Genomic DNA, 17,501 nt, shown 5'->3' with positions numbered 1-17,501 from the left:
CTTGACTGGAGTTTGGCTGCTGTCATGAAGCTGGGGCGGAGCTCCTGTGAGGATACGTCCTTGTCACGAGAGAGAAACTTTCCCAGAATTGGTTTAGGACTCGGACCCAACGAAATCGATTCTGGGACATGGCCTGAGCCTCTGAAAAACACTGCATGAGGGCGTTAAATCAAAGAGCTGCCAACTATTTGAGGGTTTCGATGAGAGAGCAAAGCCTCAAACCGCAGAGGCTCTTTCCCTACATCGCATGGTTCAGCGTGATACAAATGCGGTCCTGAGGCATGTCTGTAAAGAGGAAGGAGTGTGAGGGGAGAGGTCTCCACCATGCTAATCCATATTAGCATCAAACCAAGCTGGGAAAGGACTACACTCTGTTCCACAAAGATATGGCACTTACTGTAAAACAAGATTATGCATAGTACATCAGTCTTGACCTCACAGACACCATTTCTGAAACAGTTTTAATGTGTTTTGCCCTTCTAGCAGTGAACACCTCCACTGATGTGTATGGAGCCTACTGCAGCTCCTTTAACCTAAAGGCCTTATAGCAATGGCACACTCTCAGGAGCAACTCAAAGCGCTTGACTCTATTAAGCTATGTTCACATTACAAGCCTCATTGCTTAAATCTCTCTGACACGATGGTTCACACTCGTTTAGGTAAATGAATCAAATCTCATTAATGTGAACGAACCGGCGTCCTGAAATGACCCGCATGCGCACATCCTACTCAGTAACGTCACGTGAATGAATCACGTGCATCATCAGCACAAACTAACGAGCAGAACGAGCTTCACTGAGAAGATAATTAACTCTGATCAGCTCTCAGCTTCATTATTAGAGCGAGATGAAGGAGAAAAAGGTGAGATGAGCTGCTTTTCCACCGTTTACAGGCTTTAACTTCTGTTCAGCGCCGCTGCCATGGTAACGCTGAATGATGGAGCACGCGCAGTGGAAAAAAGCTGATCTGAGCGTCACATTAAGGCCGCATGGCCATGAATCGGATATGTATCCGATCTAGAACCACATATGAAAGTGGCTCAGGTCGGATTTGAAAAGATCAGATTTGTGCCACTTAAACCTGGTAATGTGAACGTAGCCTTATATTATCTTTTCAATATCCAGCTATCTGGTACACTGCTTGGTGAGCAGGGAGTGACAGCACTTTCTTGCCCACTGAGTGAGAACAAGGTCAGTTGTGCTCTCAATTATGAGTTATAATCCCACCAGAACACCAGATTCCATCCTGTTGCTCTTTTACAGGGTCATCTCAGTTTACACAATCAGCCCGGAGAAACTAGATTTTCATCCTCTAAAATCACTTACGTTCCATTTAGCCTGGCAGCGAATCTGATGTTTTGATTTTCGCATATTTGATGCAAATCTGATCTCGCCAAACGCAGACCTGAAATGAAATGACCACTGAGGGATTTTTTCTAGCAGGGAGTACATATACTAAAGCAGTGGTCACCAACTCTGCTCTTGGAGATCTACTTTCCTGCAGACTGTAGCTCCAGCACTAATTGTCCCCACCTGATCCATCTAATAACTGCCTTCTTAATAGTGCTGGGTGATATGACCTCAAATCAATATCACGATTAACTGAATGTTTTACCTTTTTTACGATTAATGAACGATTATTTTGTTTTTGTTTGTTTTTTGCCCTGATAGTTCACTCACAAGGTCTGTACTGTAAACATGTTTTGCATATCTTAATGTAAATCGTCTGAACAGCCAGATCGGAATTCACACGGCTTTGCGTCAATCCAACTTGACATTCGTCATAATTTTGTGCTGCTGAGACTCATAAACATTTGGGGTGATATTTCTGTACAAGCATTAGAAGAGACTCATCCAAAACCCTCCATGTTTGAAGAGATTTAGAAAGAAAGGTCCGAACGTGGCCGCAGGAGAACGAGGCTGCAGCGTCAAAGAACAGTTAAAAGTCTGAAAGCAAAGTTTAAAGAATCCGAGGACACAAACCAAAGAAGTGACCACGCCCTTTTTACAGCTTGAACACATTCTGGGTGATGAGCCCAGCTGTCAGTCAGTGAAGCTTCATGATGGCTCCTGTGATGCTGGTGAAGATGAAGCTGATCCTCCAGGAGCGACTGGCGTTCACTGGCGGTCGTGATTGTTTACCTCTGGATGAGCCGTAAAGCAGCGTGACGCTCTGTTCTGTTGCTCTGTGGGTCAGTTTAGGAGCTGATCTGTTCAGACTGATGTCACATACAGATCACATTTAAAAGATAATCTGAACAGCCAAACAAAAAAATTTGATTTGGTGAGAAAATTAGATTTGGGCCACTTTTACCTGCTGTGTGAACGTAGCCTTAGCTTCCAGGTCACAGAGTGGACGTGGCGGAGTCACATGACTACAGCATGGTAGTAAGTTTTTAAGGGGACAGTACATGAACAGACAGAGTGGGGAAAGGATTAACAGAATTTTAAAAAATCTCAATAACCGACATGAGCAAGATTACGTCGGTTAGAGATTCTGAATGTCAGTTTCACTTGCTTTTCAATTAATCGCCCAGCCCTACTTCAGAAGTTCTTGATTAGCATAATGAGGTGTGTTAGATTTGGGCTGGAGATGAAACCTGCAGGAAGGTGGATCTCGAGGAGGAGGGCTGGTGAACAGCAAACTAAGGGTATGATTGTTTGGGCTGACTGCAAATTCAATTCACCATTTCAAGTTTCTTTAATGAATATTATCAAGTTTCTTCAAGAAATAGTATGAAGTATTCCTAAAAGAACTTCCCCTAATATTTCTCTGGCATGAAAACTGAAGAGCAAAAATGACTTAAAGGTTACTGCTTCCAACATTATTTCCATGGAAGCTGAATTAGGCTAAACTGCCTAAACACAGGCTATGCTTAGAATCAGGGTTGGCAACTCTCTGATTTTGGGTCTTTTCTCAAGCTTTCACGCTGTGCAAAGAAGTCTCAAGTCAACCAACGTGATCAGAATAAACTTGCATAATGACTGTTTTTGTTCTTTCTGCTTGGTAATTTCTGCTTTGTTCATATTAAACTATTGAGAAGGCTGTATCCCCAACAGCTCCGCCTTTTTATGTCATTATGTCAACAGTGTTGGGGTAGTTACTCAAAAAATTAATCCCTTACAAATTATTAGCCATTTCTCTTAAACTGTAATAAGATTACTTATTACTTTCTGAAAAGAAGTAATGTAACTACTCATAACTTTTAGATTACTTTCTAAAACTCTAAAAATCTGTACTTTCCCTTGTACTTTTCAGTTGATAAACAGCCAATCACAGGAAAGATAACTTGAAGAACATGTCACCATCCCTGCCTTTGCTCTAAACAAGACACAGGCTTTATAAGGCTTTATTAAAACTATGAATGACTAATGATTATTTGAAACCTAGAAACAGGCCAGTAGAAACAGTTCAAATGCAGACGCCTTACAATATTTTTGCTCTAACCCGGCTTCCAACACACCTGTACCTGTAGGTATTCAGTGTTTTTAATGGCTTGATTCAGTTGTGTTTGTAGCTGTTTTAGAGCTAAACTGTGGACCGGCTCATGACTTGTAAGTGGGTCTACATGCTAATGACTGTCAGCTGTGGTTCAAATTAATGTTTTATTCAGTGTAACAATGACATCTGTATGCATAAAATTAAAAAATCTCACACCAGTCACCTGAAAATCTCACTCCAGTCACCTCACCGAAGTTGGCAGAACTGTTAAAATATAAACAAGGTGTGCAAAGTAATCTGAATGATGACTAACAGTGGTACCAGTAAGAGCTGGTTCAGAAAAAAGAAAACATTTACTGCGTGGACACTGAGTTGTATCACAAAAAAAGTCTGGTGTGGCTGGAGGCAATGCGCAGCTGTGCTCAGCTAAGCAGCTAAACTAGCAGCTAACTACAGAATGGTCTACAAAGCCAATTTTGTGTTGTATCGCTATAAAGTTCATGCACCCCACGTGTAGAAATTTATGAAAGACAAGTGTCACAGGTAGCAAAGAAGGAAGAGGTTGCAAACCCTTTTACACATCTGGGGGCTTATTCTGCGATTCACATCCATGGCCAGCTTGTGCATGTTGCCTTAGAGCACTGAAGTCAGAGGAAAATTGCTCAGCATCCAGCATTGGTAGTTTGTATGTTAAATGTATTTGTATAAGCATGTTTTATTTTGTAAGTAAGGAATACTAAAATAAGTGATACGTTACACCGCTAACTATTTAAAAAAAACAGCTAAGTATTCAGGCCTTAGATATTTACAGTAATTATGCTGTGGTCTATTTAAACCCAAGGCAATAACTAAGATAGTAGTAGGCTAAATATATATAAATGGTCATTTTCAGGGTACTTTCAGGGAGGTATCTGTCCCAAATTTCAACTTGTGAAAATAATACTTACTTTTAGCCACATCCACGGCCACATAGTACAGTTAGATCCTATTGTTTTGAAGTAAATGTGTCCCAAAATCTGAAAATTAGTGCATAACATTAAGAATTGTCCAAAACAGATATTTTCTAACGTGATGTTATTTCACGATAACACACGACCTCGAGTGTTCTATTGCTTACAGTTACAGTTAAATAAATAAAGTAAGAAATAAATAAATTGGATCGTGAACGCGGCGTTTAATATGTTTTAATGTTCGCAGTTCCTTCACCAAATTATAGTTCCTTAACAAGCAGCTTGTTGCTACGTCAGAGTAACGAGCTCCGCCCACTCGCTGCACAGCCGGCAGTTCGTTCTCCAGCTTCTTACACTAAATTCCCAAACTGTCATCACCACTGAGCAGCTTTTCAGTCGGCAGCTGTGACAGAAGAACAGCTAAACAACCTGGAATCAGCCAGAAATAAACCCAATACCATTCGCCAAACATGTAGTCTGATCTTCAGAGTCTGACCAAATAGGACTGAGCCATAAAACTGCCACAATATCAAGTTCAGCTCAGTTTTGTCAGTTTTTGCCAGATCAATATTAATGTTGTTTTGTTCCAGCCAGTCTGTAAAGCATCTTACAGCCCATTTAGTTTGGCGAATGGTGTTGGGTTCATTTCTGGCTGATTCCAGGTTGTTCAGCTGTTCTTCTGTCACAGCTACCGACTGAAAAGCTACTCAGTGGTGATGACAGTTTGGGAATTTAGTGTCGTCTCATCTTCAGAGTCTGACCAAATCGGCTGTCGGTCAAATGTGATCTTAAAAGTGTCCATTTTCTGTTTGTGGCAAAGTAAGATGTAAAAACGCTCAAATGGTTTGAGCGAAATAACAGCACGGTTAGAACGCTTCTCAACTAATCAGCTTGCGTGGCTGGAACTAACTCTTGTATAATTGTATTGGTAATGACAAATGGAATGTTCAAACATTTTTTAAATAATAAACTTAATTAAGGTATTAAGTTATTTGAAGCAAAAGGATTTTAGTCTAAGGTCCAAGTCAGTTCCAAGTTCCATGTACTCTGTAAAAGCACTTGCACTACATTCAGCCAGGCAGCAAATCTTACATTTCAGTTTTCACATAATTGATACCAATCTGATCCTCGACGTACAAAGAACCGATGCTGCTATTTCCTATTTTGGCTCCATCATTTTATCACAACCATTTCAGCAAACGACTGCTAATGGGTCATACTAATGGTTCGAATAAAGACACTAATCCAATCAGCTAAGGAAGAAAAACCTAATTTGATTTGTCTAAACATGCCCTCAGTGCAGAAGTCAGCATTCAAAGATATGGACATGGTCCTTTAAGAACATGCTGTCAAGCAGTCCTGTGAGCACTTCAAGGACACTGAGATAACTGCGTAAAAAGCAGACCATTTGACGACGCCCCATAAATCTCTAATGGAGCGATTCACCCTACAAGCATATACAGAGATAGGCACACAAATAATTAGATGATGAGAATTCCTGATAATTTACTCAATTTGAAAATTACTAATGCCGATGATGACTAGCACTTAGCAGCACTGGCCAGCGCATGCAAAGCTGGCCCACCTTTTCCACAGTATCCTCTTCTTAAAGGCGTCAACTTACTTATTGGCAAAAACAAACGTGTTTACTTCCTCCGCTGTCTCTTCACTGATGTCACTGTCACAAAGCCATCTCCCAACTTCAGGCCTCACACCAAGACAGGCTTTCAGTGTGACACATCTAAAGAGAGGGAGATGACAGCAAAAAGCTGCATACACCCCGAGCTGACGGGATAATGTGACGTTAAACAAAAGCGAGATTCTCTTTGTAAAATACAGTTGCCATAGTGACACAAGAATAAACTGTCAATGCTTAACTTCAATAAAAATATTTGAAATTTCAGCCAAGGGACGTTCCAGTGCTGACTGACATGAGAGCAGCCTCGCACATCTGATTTATCTCACTCCAGCGAGCTGATGCGCAGCCGGCTTCATGAGCTTTTGAGAGTGAAACTGGAAACGGAGAAATAATGGTTGGAGCTCAAATTCAGCAATAACTTCTAGAGGGATTACATAAAGGATAAATCATAAAATCATTTCTCCAAATATACAATCGACAATCAACCATTTATTACTATGACACCATTTCCCATACACCAGGGGTACACAACTCCGGTCCTGGAGGGCCAGTGTCCAGCACAGTTTGGAGGCTTCCCTGCTCAAACACACCCACTTAACCTGGCAATTAACTGATGGTGTAATCAGGTGTGTTGGAGCAGGTAAATCACCAAACTGTGCTGGACACCGGCCCTCCAGGACCGGAGTTCTGCACCCCTGGCATACACTATCTTAGAGCAGGCCCCCAAACACAAATTCACTGTTATTCTGACCCGCACTCATCCATTTGTTTTTTTTTCCGTCGTTTCTCCAATAGACTCCCATCCATTTTCGCCCTCACCCAAGCCCTTTATTTCCTTTGCTCAACAGACACCAAAATGCATGTACTCACTTAGGACAAGTCCCCAAACTCTAACCCACAGCCATACTGACTCGCACTCCTCTATGTGCCGTTTTTCATCCCTTGTTCTTCACATAGACTCCATTCATTTTCAACAATATGTAGCTAACACTTGGCAACTCCCTGCATAATACTTCAGCAATAGAACACAAAAGGGAGCGTGTTATCGCGAAATAACATCACAGCTGTGATTTGGTCGCAGGCACGAGCCGAAGGCTATTGCTTTTATACAACAGTTAAATAAATAAAGTAATGAATTAATAAACTGGGTCGTGAACGCGGCGTTTAATATGTTTTAATGTTAGCAGTTCGTTCCGCCAAATTATAGTTCCTTAACAAGCAGCGTGTTGCTACGTCAGAGTAACGAGCTCCGCCCACTCGCTGCACAGTCTGCAGAAAGCCTCGCCTTCTGAAGTACAGACTGAGCCATAAAACTGACCCAATATCAAGTTTAGCTCAGTTTTGTCAGTTTTCTGGATCAATATTAATGTTGTTTTGTTCCAGCCAGTCTGTAAAGCATCTTACAGCCCATTTAGTTTGGCGAATGGTGTTGGGTTCATTTCTGGCTGATTCCAGGTTGTTCAGCTGTTCTTCTGTCTCAGCTGCTGACTGAAAAGCTACTCAGTGGTGATGACAGTTTGGGAATTTAGTGTCGTCTCATCTTCAGAGTCTGACCAAATCGGCTGTCGGTCAAATGTGATCTTAAAAGTGTCCATTTTCTGTTTGTGGCAAAGTAAGAAGTAAAAACGTTCAAGTAGCTTGAGCATCTCCTACAGCTGTCAGAGTTGTTGCTTAGCAGCGGTGTCTCATCAGATTGATACAGTATTTGTGAAAAACCTGTGATGTTATGGTGAAATAACAGCACGGTTAGAACGCTTCTCAACCAATCAGCTTGCGTGGCCGGAATTAACTGTTGTATAAATAACCCGTACACCATGGCAACTGCCTACCAGTTATTTAGCAACGGCATAGCAACTGCCTAGCGACACCTTAGCAACCACCTGGGATAGCATAGTAACCGCTGTGCAACCATTCTGCGTTTCCTTCAGGAATTGCAGGTTTCTAGTTTGTATTGTGGCCAAACAGTGTTGCCTTTTTATGACTTAAATAACATGAGTTGTGCACTTGCGCTGTATTTGAATGCTGCGGCTACACCTGTACCAAAGTGTCATAGCATAATTATACATGACTCACTGTGCTAAACAACCAGTTGCCTTTTACTTCCTATGCAGCACTTTGGTTGATTCATGTTCTATAAATTGCTAGGCTAGCTGGTATTTCCTTTAAAGAGCAATATAATAATATTTTTTACACACTGTTAGAAATAAAGGTTCTGTTCAGGCACATTTTTCCTTCATCAAGGTACAAACAGTGTAAATGTTCCCTCAAAGGTACAACAGTGGTTTTAAGGTCTGATTGTGAACCTTAAATAAGTTTTTCCAGGTGAAAAGTTCGTATTTGTACCTTTTCATAACCGAATGTATTAAAACAGAACAGTAAAATAAAAGCCTGGAGACGAGACGGGGTGTGTGGAGTCAGTACAGCTTAGACCATATCATTTCAGTGGATTATGGTTCAGTTATGTTCCCTGACTAAAGGTACTGAGATGGAGCCTTGAGGGTCCCACCCCAGTGACAACAGGGGAACTGCCCCAGTGACCGTTTAGTACCTTTATTTCTAAAAGTGTATTTCAACTTTGGCTTATAGAAAGTACTGGAAATGCACTGGTGTGTTTTATATGTTAAGAGAAATTCCACTGATCTTTCACATTTTCAGTGGTTGAGCTGGAAACAGTCATTCAGAGTGGCTAGATGTGAAATGGTTCATTGTAGAGAAACATAAGGACTCAGATTTACTTACAGCGGTGCTGATAGGAACCAGGTGTCACAATGTCTACAACACAAATTTAGACATTTTATTTCTTTTCCAAAATGACCAGACAAACTACATGTGTCTTATGACTTTTTTATAGGTAATGTTTGTTTAAAAAAAAACTAAACAAAAAACATTTGCTTTGGATACTATTTTGCATTACAGTTCCCTGCATGAACCTATCTGCCATGAACAGATTAAAAAAATATATGTTTTAGGCAAAAATCTTCAGTCATCTATATCAGAACTACCGTAAAACAAACCCTCAGGCATCATGCGAAGTATTCACAACCACTTCATGTTATAACTTTCTGTAATTTTAGAGGCATTAGCCGCTTCACAGTTCTGGTTCCTATCACCACCACTGTGAATAATTCTGTACTTTCCTCTAGAATGGAGCATTTCACATCGGACCACTCTGAATGACTCAGATTACATCTTGACAATTAAATTAAGCAGAAATTTTGAAAAATCAATGAAAGTCGTCCTTAATTTAGCCCACACAGTGTGAGCTCCAGGTTTTTTAAAAAAGGCTCACAAAAAATCAGGCCAAAAAAAAAATCCATGACTGATGCATTCCTAATAAATATTTCATTTACTTTGGCCAAACTCTTTTTTCAATATATATTATTATGGTTTTCTTTGTGCAGCCAGAACATAGTGTAAGATCAGGCTAACAGCAGCTGCCTGCACACATTTCCAGTGACAGCTATGCAAATTTCCGCAGAAGCGCCTGCTCCATTCAAACCCGTCTTGTTCATTTCCTGCCAAACTTCAACAATATCGGTGTGCATATTAACAGCAAACAGCACGTTCACGGATCTGTACAGACTGCTTGGGAATGCAAACTTAGGAATCCTAGTCAACAGAGTTTCTTGTCCTCAGCTTCTTTAGCCAACCCTGACCCCCTGGTGTGAACTTCTTAGCAAGTCTGAAGGGACAGCTACTTAGTTGTCTCCAAAAGTTTTTCAATTATGTTTACAAATGCGATTAAGATAATTACGCTGCATTTGATTTGAAGCTATTCTTGGCGATACAATAACAATAAGGCCTCCCTTATGACAATATAGCTGTGAAACCTGTTACTAACTTGTCGTGACGGTCACTGGCCCGGGACTGGGAGCTACCTCCCCAATCAGGAGGGGACAGAGCCAGCTTTTTCCTTTTGTTCAGTCAGTTAAGGCTTATTAGATTCAGCTCACCTGGTGGCAGTTAGCCAGCCTTTTAGAAAGTCTAATGTGTGCAGGCCTCGTTTGCAGAGAACAATAATTCTTAATCCCTGCACGTTTTTGTATCTTCCTGGCTCTAAAATGCCTGACTCAGCTTTCGTAGGTCTTGATATTTACCTGATGAGTTGAGTTAAAGCAGTTCATGTATTCCCAGTAGCTGGCACTGAGGACCACCGGGCTAAAACATACGCTGCCAAGCACAGAGCCACTCTGTGTCTTTGCCAAAAAAGCCAAAAGAGTGCAAATGTCATTAAGAGCCTGAGATCAAACAAAGTGGAATTCCTATTAAACCCCAGGCAAAGAGGGAAATGCACAGGCAAATTCAGCTGTATTAGGATTAGTAAGTAAGAAAAAGCAGCAAAAGGAATTGGCAAAATGAGGAACTATCCCTTAACAACACCTCAGTTATTTGCCAAATGCAAACCTGAAGAAAAACAAAATGGAAAAACTTGGTATAATCTTTCCTTCTGAGAGGGGTTCGTTCTAGCATAAAATAGTACATTAGGGCTGCATCATTAGAAGGGAATGTATTTAAATTACTAGTGAATCTGCTGCTGCAGAGGAAAACCTTATTATATAGTAGGAAATGAAAGCTATATTGTAAACTCAGTGTTTTGAATTTACTTTGATCATTTGTAGACACAGGTTCCACATGCATAAAACATATTATGTGAGCGAATGTGAACTGAAAGATTGTTATTGTGTTGATATAATAAAACTCAGGTTCCATAAAGGTTGGGACGCTGTGCAAAATGTAAATAAAAACAGAATGCAAATCATTTAAACCCTAGATTTAAATGAAAATAATAAAAAGGCAACATATCAGATTCTGAAACTGAGAAATTGTATTGTTTTTTTGAGAAATATTTGCCCATTTTGATTTGATGCCAGCAACGCTTTTCAAAAAAAGTTGTGACGGGGCAACAAAGGACTGGTAAAGCTGCGTAATGCTAAAAAACACCTGGTGGAACATCTCACAACTAATTAGGCTAATTGGCAACAGGTCAGTAACATGATTGGGTATAAAGAGCATCTCAGAGAGGAGTCTTTCAGAAGTAAAGATGAGGAGGGGTTCACCACTCTGTGAAAGACTGCACGATCAAATAATGTTTATAAATGAAATGTGTTGCTGGCACCAAATTCAAAATGGGCATATATTTTTTCTCAAAGCAATAAAATTTCTGTTTCAATATTTGATATGTGGACTATTTTCAAAGAAATATAGGGTTTAAATGATTTACCCATCATTGCATTTTGTTTTTATTTACATTCTGCACAGCGTCCCAACTTTTTTTGGTTGTATATTATATTCATCTGCCACTGCTGCACACATAAACTCAAAGTGGGAGAGGGCAAAATGATGGCGTTTACTGTTATCATGATAAATTACATCACAATACAGTCTTCTGAGCATATCTTGGATATCCTGAGTGTTTAAAAAATACTGTCCAACTGCATGTTTCATTACAAAAACAGCATAATTAACTGATGTGAAACGCTGAACAAAAATCATTATATTCATAGATTTTTATAGTATGTTTTTTAATGCGTCACTACTGGGGGTATCAAACCTCCAAAACTAAATATCAAGATGCTTTTTGCATATAAAAAAAATGTCTTGAAGTATATTAAAAAATTTTAATTGTCACTCACCTCTAATGCAAAGCACTATTTTCCAGTGTAATTGTACAAGTCACGCAGTGAGAAACTCACAGATTACCCCTTGTCTTCCACTGCACAGCCCAGAGGCAGAGAACTGAGACACTGAAATGGCGATTGAGCCTATTTCTTAAAATAGTGGGTGCAGGAGCCAACACATTTACTAATGACAAGGTGTCTGCCCCCTACTGTCTCAGTAATAATAAACACATTCTTTAAATCCAGAGAGGCCGCGATTCTGCTTTTTCTTATCTGATACCAATACTGGAACCTTGAGTATCGGCTGACACCTATAGCAATGTGCTATTTGCTTTAAATGACTTGCTTTATTAAATAAAGGAGTTTAGACTAATAAGTAAACATTGATAACATTTTAAAACATACATTTCTCTCCCCAGTCCATACAGTCCATATATGGAAACAGCTGCAAAAACAGCCTGCTTTGAATTCACTCTTTCTGTGATGTCACAAGAACCAACTTCTTTACGTATATCCACCTATTCGGCTATAGCAGTTCAGCCCTGCTCATTCACATTGAAGTCCGAGGCAATGTTTCACCTCTGAGTGCTTTCTGACAATCAGAACAGAGCTCATTTATCTTATATCAGTCTTAAATGCACCGTACCATAAACAGCCTGTTAAAGGGATAAAGAGAGGTTTTTGGTACATAAAACCACACAAATGCTAAAAGTGGATGAAGGCAAAGGGAAAAAATAAAATACAAGAAAACTGTAAGATATGGGCTCTTTTAAAAACTACTAAACATTAAAATGGGCCATTTTTAATTGAACCACTTAAGATCGGAAAGCATCTAAAAGTAAGCTATAATGCTGAACCTCTCAGCCTCTACCCCACAGGAAGAAATACACAACTAACATCACACCTCACAATGCGAACGTGTGCTATTTCAGGATAGATTTGTTACAGCACTGAATCAAATTCATTCTGTTTTCCCTTCGATATCCAATCCAGCATTTTCTGCTGATATCAGCCCAATACTGATACCCAGTACTGGTGCTACACAAAACCTATAACTGGACACTGAGCTTAATTAAGCTCGGCAGGCTCAGTAATGAGTTCACAGTCAAGTTTTAACTGTACATAAGTAAGCACATCTGGTTTTACAGTTGCAGGTGGTGTGAACTGTGTGGGTAGTGTGAAAATGTGTGCTTTAATTACTTGGTTTTCTTCAAGCTTTGTCACAAATATAGCAGAAGCTTTATTAGAAGCTACTGCTATGATTATTTGATGCTTCAATAATTATTTGTGTTTAAATCAAGACTCATTTGTGTTATTATAGCACCTAAAAGCCAATAATTATACAGTTAAATCTCGTTTACAGGAGTGCAGAACTGCACCAACCCAACAACCCATTATCACTAGCCTCTACAGCTCACTAAACCACATGCTAATGGAGGCAGAGTATTACTGCTTGTGATCTGGAGTTAAGTGGCCACTTGGTTAAGAGAAAGGGGAGCCCAGCCATAGAGCACATCAATATCATGCTCATAACAGTCTCCAGGCCCAGTAATAGGTGAGAAGCCTTGAGGCGATGGTTTCCCACATCTAAGGAGCATAGTAACTGATGGAGGACACTTGCAGGGATATTACCTTAGGGAGATAAAGCTAAATCTGATTTTGAAGCAGGCAAACCACCTCCTGCTCCAAGTCCTCAACGTTTTCTCCTGTGACAAGGCTCCCCTTTCCCTTCGCTTTCGCTTTGCTGCATAAAGGATGCCCACAAATCCTTTGAATGTGAGAAGCTGTTTGATAGTTCTGCGCAAGAAAATTACTCTGACTCAGTGCAATCAAGCCAAGTCATGTTGTCATCCTGAGGACCACAGAACCGAACTGCCGGCTGAATAATGCATGGGCTCTCGGCTTTTGTCACCGAAGGAATTCATATTTTTTTTCTTCGGTATTGCTGCACAAAAAAAAAACACAAGGCTGGGGGAAATTAACTTGTAACAAATCCATCACCGACCACTGTCAAAGCCCTCATGGGAGATTTCCCTCCATCCTTAGGGCAGAAGAGTACATCAAACACCTCTCCGGCCCTGAACCCATATCTAATTCGCACACATTCTCCCTTCCCAGCTGTCATCCCTTGGGTCAACGCAGACGGCATAAAGGACACCGTTAAACATCAGTGAAGAGTGATGCTCAGTCTCGCAGTCCACGGAGAGGGAGGAGACGGGGGTGGAGTATTTTTCAGCGACTGTCAGGCCTGGAGGCAAAATGAGCCCACAGATGCACACTAGCAGGCCTTTATTAGCGCCTTATACGCAGGACAAAGAGACAGACACAAATCACTATAAGAGTAAGGACAGGAAGAACTTTAGATTAAAAATAAATGGCTTGCTCAGACTGTGTACTTGCTGTATAAGAAACAAGTCAATGCTTTTGTGCACTGGAAACTTCACGGAGAATCACAGACTGCCCTCGACCTCAATTGCAACGCTCCCCAGGCAGATAAGCCTGAATAGATAAGCACACATATTGGAAAAATAACAGTTGCAGGCAAAAGAACATTAATACGCAGTATGACTGAAGAATGCATATGGTACATGAAACATATAGGACCTATGGGGCTCATTCTGAGAGCACTGGAGGCACTGTGTGGGATGGTACCTCATCACAGTACTTCATTTTGTAAGCCTGTGTGCCTGCTTGCCTACCAGGCGATGGAATATATTCATTTTCTATCTGAACATTGTGGGCCTAAGTGAGATTCATCTCTTGCTCCTCGTGTAACAGTAGGCTATTGCACGTAACTCTTTGTGGAAATATATATTGTCCAAGCGTAATACTGCTGAATTGGGCCACTGGGAACGAAATGTCATCACCAGAAATTATGTTAACGGTCAAATGTACTGTAGGAGCAACAGTGAGTGAAACAGCTCTTCTTGTTGGAACATATAATATATAAGAGAGTCTTTAGTGTTAAAACCAAAGGAACACATGCATGCAAATTGACATATTCTGTCATAAGGTATACCATGATAGTCAACATATTGTGTACTAGTGCATATTAATGTGTATATTGTGTATATGTGTAGTTATTTACAGTCTAATGTGTATATATATTTCTTTTTATATATATATATTTAGTGTATTTAAGTACTACAATAGGTGCACTTTGTAGTTCTACAGTTACAGACTGTAGTCCATCTGTTTCTCTGCATACTTTGTTAGCCCCCTTTTACCCTGTTCCTCAGTGGTCAGGACCCCCATGGACCCTCACAGAGCAGCTACTATTTGGGTGGTGGATCATTCTCAGCGCTGCAGTAACACTGACGTGGTGGTGGTGTGTTAGTGTGTGTTGTGCTGGTCTGAGTAGATCAGACACAGCAGTGCTGCTGGAGTTTTTAAACACCTCAGTGTCACTGCTGGACTGAGAATAGTCCACCAACCAAAAATATCCAGCTAACAGCGTCCTGTGACCACTGATGAAGGACTAGAAGATGACTAACACAAACTGTGCAGCAGCAGATGAGCTGTCGTCTCTGACTTTACATCTACAAGGTGGACTGACAAGGTAGGAGTGTCTAATAGAGTGGACAGTGATTGGACACAGTGTTTAAAAACTCCAGGAGCACTGCTGTGTCTGATCCACTCGGACCAGCACAACACACACTAATACACCACCACCACCACGTCAGTGTTACTGCAGTGCTGAGAATGATCCACCTGCCAAATAGTACCTGCCCTGTGAGGGTCCATGGGGGTCCTGACCACTGAAGAACAGGGTAAAAGGGGGCTAACAAAGTATCAGAGAAACAGATGGACTACAGTCTGTAACTGTAGAACTACAAAGTGCACCTATATAGTAAGTGGAGCTGATAAAATGGACAATGAGCGTAGAAACAAGGAGGTGGTCATAATGTTATGCCTGATCGGTGTGTATATATATATATATATGTATGTATATATATGTATGTATATATATATATATTGTAGCACTCCTTGTAACTTCAGTGTGAATGAGCAGCATTAAACTGCTGGAAGGTGAATAGACATATATGTTAATTGGTGTTTTTTAGCTTTGTTGTCATATATAGACTGTAGGGACTGGTACATTTTGAAACTATAACAGTGTTTATATATTACATCAAACTCTTTCATTTCCAAAAAGTGATGAAAATTTGTTTTTTGAAGATATGGGCAATTTAAAACCGGTGGAAAACAGTAATCCAGAAATTGATGATTATATAAAGTGCCAGCAGGGAAGTTCCGAACCACCAACACATTATTGCTATTAACAGTGATTTTTCAAACACGTATAATCTTCTACATTATTAATTTTTTTATATCAGCACATGTCTACATGCAAATAAAACTCATATGGTAAGAGTGTTTGTTTTAGCAATGAATCTGGTGCCCTAAAACCTCAACAAACACTGACAGGGTGAGCTTTTCACCAAACAGATGAGGAAACTGATTTACAGCAGAATTAAATGTGCAAAGGGAACAATGGATGCTGGGAAATGTAGTCCCCACAGCCACACTGAGGGCTCCTTTAATTAGCCTGACTATTCATTATACGCTCCAGCTCTTCAACTACACCTGACCTGTTGACTAGTCCTAATTGCCAAATGTTGTATGAAAGTGGTTCTCCATCACTTCATTATGCTGGTCTGTAACTGCCACGTAGCTTTGCCACACCTTTAATTGGTGTCAGTGCTGGGCACTGCACGCTGGCCTCCGTGCCACACCCTCAAACCCACAGCCAGCTTACTGAATAAAACCCTGTCAGCTGGGAAACAGCTCGGTGTCTCCGTCGTTCAGGCTCTCGTTTCTGTCATTTTATTGTGTAGCAGTCCGGGCTGACAGGTAGAACCCACTTTGAAAGGCGTTTAACTGACCGGTCTGTATGACATCTAGATATTAAGCCTGCAGAAATCAATGGTCACCATGCAGGCAGAACACATGGTTGTGTTGTGAGGGAAAATATGCCTTTCTAATAGGTTTAAGCTTCGCCCCGCTGTCCTAGATCTCCCTGTGCCATTGTGTGATGTGAGGTGAACTGGTTAGCTCTACCTGCACGGCTTGGGGAGCGCCGGTAGGCTAATTTGGGGCTTGTCCGACATAAGGAGTCAAAAACAAAAGGATGCCCTGCGTTTGCATAGGAAACGGTTAAATGTAGCACAGCAAGTTCTGTTAATGGAGCCAAACAAAGAGAAAACGACCAACCACTGACCACAGCAGTGGAGCCCCCGGGCTGACGCGCTGGCCTGGTGCAGAAAATGTCAAATGTCAGAAAAAATACCTGAGACTGAACACAGACCAGCTCGGAAACCTGAGGTAAAAGACACTGAACGCTGGTTTATTACGAGCTGACTGTGGGCTAACAGTGCAACATAGAAACCGGTGACTACACACGATGTTACAGCAGCGCAGGAAAACACAATAGATGCCTACCTGTCTTTACAGGCTCGACAGTCGGATTTCCGTCCAAACGTCGACCATTTAGGTCTTCAGGAGCCAGCAAAGGAAGCAGAGACACCGCCCTGCTGCTGCCGCCGCCGCTGCTCTCCCGCGGATGAGACCAAATGGTCCGAGAGGATGGATGAGCGGAGGGAAAGAGGCAGACTAGCTGGCGAAATGAGGAGAGGAGAGGGTGAGGAGAAGAGGAGCTGAAGGGGCGGAACTCCTGAGCACACCGAGAGAGAGAGGGAGCTTTATGAAGAGCACAGGCTTCAGTCTGACCGCTAACACACCCTTTAACTAAAGCGCCCGCGTCCTGTTACCATCACTCAAGCATATTAGAAATGAAACGGTTATAATTGAATGCATCTTCGGGCAGTTTCAGATGCCACAGTGTCAGTCTCC

General features: G+C 41.1%; 1 protein-coding gene across 1 annotated transcript in view; it reads right to left on the bottom strand.

Moving 5' to 3' along the window:
- The window catches only part of si:dkey-178k16.1 (band 4.1-like protein 1), an 88,344-nt gene extending 71,045 nt beyond the window's left edge, over nt 1–17,299 (bottom strand). Inside the window, exon 1 of the mRNA XM_036591997.1 lies at nt 17,091–17,299. The gene's annotated coding sequence lies outside the window, so the exon portion shown is untranslated. The remainder of the gene's footprint in view (nt 1–17,090) is intronic.
- Between the last annotated feature and the right edge of the window lie 202 nt (nt 17,300–17,501).

This window comes from Colossoma macropomum, unplaced genomic scaffold (assembly GCF_904425465.1).
Source record: "Colossoma macropomum unplaced genomic scaffold, Colossoma_macropomum, whole genome shotgun sequence".
NCBI lineage: Eukaryota > Metazoa > Chordata > Actinopteri > Characiformes > Serrasalmidae > Colossoma > Colossoma macropomum.
The sequence above is the reverse complement of the archived record's forward strand: the minus strand, read 5'-3'. Positions and strand labels throughout refer to the sequence as shown.